The following is a 3,334-nucleotide window of genomic DNA, read 5'->3' on the forward strand; positions in this document are numbered from 1 at the left end:
ACTTGGCCCACGTCCATAGCTATATCTCGGCCGATTCTCATCCGATCCTTAAGCGGGATACCTTAAACAATTTGTGGATCGATTTCTAGTCGTTCTGCATCAAAATCCTGCCAGGAAATATTTTTTCAAAATTTTTCAATATTTTGTGGGGGATACCCTTCAGAATGTAGGATTTCCGTACTTGGCCCACGTCCATAGCTATATCTCGGCCTATTCTCATCCGATCCTTAAGCGGGATACCTTAAACAATTTGTGGATCGATTTCTAGTCGTTCTGCATCAAAATCCTGTCAGGAAATATTTTTTCAAAATTTTTCAATATTTTGTGGGGGATACCCTTCAGAATGCAGGATTTCCGTACTTGGCCCACGTCCATAGCTATATCTCGGCCGATTCTCATCCGATCCTTAAGCGGGATACCTTAAACGATTTGTGGATCGATTTCCAGTCATTCTGCATCAAAATCCTGCCAGGAAATATTTTTTCAAAATTTTTCAATATTTTGTGGGGGATACCCTTCAGATTGCAGGATTTCCGTACTTGGCCCACGTCCATAGCTATATTCTGGCCGATTCTCATCCGATCCTTAAGCGGGATACCTTAAACGATTTGTGGATCGATTTCCAGTCATTCTGCATCAAAATCCTGACGGAAAATATTTTCTCAAATTTTTTCAAATTCCCTTCAAAATGCTGGCTTTTCGTTTGTGGGCCCTGGGGAAATGTATTATTTATAAAGCTTATAAACAATTAATAACTAGTATTTGTTTAACATTTTTCCATAACGTTTGAACAATTTAAAGCACCCCTTATTGCTCTCTGTGTACTGCCCCCTTGCCAATCCCCTTCGATTTGGCTTTAATTCTGATGTGTCGTAAACCTTAAAGCCAGGACCCCCTTTTCGCACCACACCATCCATTTATATTAAAAACCCCCCGACCTAATCCTGTATATATCTTTATTTTCCAAGAGAAGAAGCCCGGAGTGCGGACCATCCGCCGGCCGGCCGGTCTCCGGGTGTCCTTTTTTTTTTTGGGGCGTGGGCGACGCCCAGTTTGACACAATTTCGGATGCAGAAATTGCTCCATTTTCGGAGGGAAATCGGAGAGTATCCAGTTTGTGGTGGGAAAATTCTCCACTGAGACAGCGCCCCTACGCGAGCTTTTCGTTGGGAAAAGCGGGAAAAGCTTTCTCGGAAACTGCACCTCCTACATCCTACCAGAAAGTAGATACCTATGTATGTATATATATATATAATCGGTGCAATATGTATCCGGTTCTGGATTGGGCTTGGATATATTATGCTAGCAGCCGCACAGATAATTTCATTATTTATTTTAATTAATTGAAAATGTTGAAAAGCAGGTGGTGTGGTGTGGTGTGGTGTGGCGCCACCACCCTTGTCCTCTTTTGACCCTAAATGCTAAGCCAGAGCTTACTAATTGCAACCGACATGGGGGCAGAGCAAACTAAGGGGATTGCCTGAAGTTGCAACATGATTTTATATTCTACGAGGGATATTCAACGTTAAGGCGATTTTCAAATGGCCACAGCACTCCATTTTGGTAATACGATTAACTTTAGTCCCTGAAAAGCTCAAGAAGGAGCCTGTGTGGATTATGGATTAAGGATTAGTGGGTATTTAGATTATAATAAGGAGGCAGCAATAAATATCTTAAAATGTTAAAACAAATCGACATTAATTTTCGACATTGCAAGTTTGAAAAAAGTTCTATGATTTAATAATTAATTAATCGATCAAAATCGCTTTTAATTTATCGAAAAAATCGTTATATAAATATAGCTTCTGTTTTTAAAAGAAAACTTCCAATGTAATAATAGTAGTAGCTTAAAATTTGTTGTTAAATAAAAGACTTTAATTTAAAGATGAAATACTCAGTTTATCTGTATATAAAGTATCGAAAAAATCGATAAAAAATTATCGAAGTAATCGTTAAATTAAAACACACTCGTTTCTCCTTAGTGACTTATTATAAATTAATTTGCGAATATTAATATTTGATTAGTTCCACTTTTGGGCAAATGAAGTCCTTCTCCGTACATGAAATTACTCTGCAAATATATTTGCCATCTCTTTCAGTTGCCATTGTTGCCGTCTCTTTCGTGCCGCTGAGACAAAGTCTTTCAATTAATTTCAAATGCGAATGCAGCGAAGCTCAATGCAAACATTTGCACAATTTCAAATCGCTTTTCCACGACTGCTGCTGCTGATTTTCCTATTGCTCTGCTTTATTCCTCTGTCATTGCTTTTCCTCCCTACCACGGTGTTTGTTTTTTTTCTGTTTTCCTCTTTTTGCCACGCCCCCACCCGCTGCTTTTCCCACCGCCCTTCCCCCAGTGGGTATATCTTTGTTCAGTTCAAAAAAAAAGACTATATTTGTCTTAAAATATTTGTTTGGAAAAGGTATTATAATAATTAGGGTTTGGGGTTTTTAGTAAAATGTTTTTTTTTAAGGTTAAAAGTAAATATTTGTTTTTTTATTTTAAAAACCTTTTCAATTTTAAGAGTTTTATGCAATTGTTCATATTATTAATCATTAGGTAATTTAATTTTTGTTCATATTATATTCTATATTACTGATTACAGGATTGGAAAAGTTCTTGTTAAAACTTTACATTCTTATTTTAGAATCTCTACAAAGAGGACTTTGTTTATTTCTTAAATTATTAAAAATGTACAATTTTAGCATTTTTAGACAATAATTAATATTGTAAAAATCTGTCTTTAGATATTAAATTATTATATTAAAAAATATATAAGCCATAGTACCACTTTAGTCAGGTAATTATTTCTTTGAAAAAACTGAAAATATGTGAAAGTAAAAAAACTGACCTATATTTTTTTTAAAACTTTATATATCCTTAAAATATTCTTCAAAGTGTCGCGTTATTTTTCAGCCATGTTTCAGCAGCTGAAATTACAGAGATTACATGGCGAGCTTGTGGCATAGATTTCCACCATTTTGCCCCCGTGGTTCCCGCCCGGAAAATGCATTTTCAAATGATTTGCGGAGTGGCCTGGCGGAGTGGAGAGTTCTCCTCGCTTGGAGAATCGGGAGTCGTGAATGGAGAGAAGCTTTTCCCTAAAAAGCTCATTGTTGTTTTTTTTTTACACAACTACTATGTAGGTGCCCGCCTAGGATTTCCGTGGAAAGTCTCAACACAGGATGCGTTGACTGCTCTGGTAATGCTTTCTCTATAGCTTTCTCTCTCGCCCTATGGCTTTCTCCTTCTCCCTATTTCTCTCTCTCTCTCTGTCTGTCCCAGTCCTCTGTCTCTATCGGTGTGTGAATTTATCTCCATATAAATTTTTGA

Source organism: Drosophila ananassae, chromosome XL (assembly GCF_017639315.1).
Source record: "Drosophila ananassae strain 14024-0371.13 chromosome XL, ASM1763931v2, whole genome shotgun sequence".
NCBI lineage: Eukaryota > Metazoa > Arthropoda > Insecta > Diptera > Drosophilidae > Drosophila > Drosophila ananassae.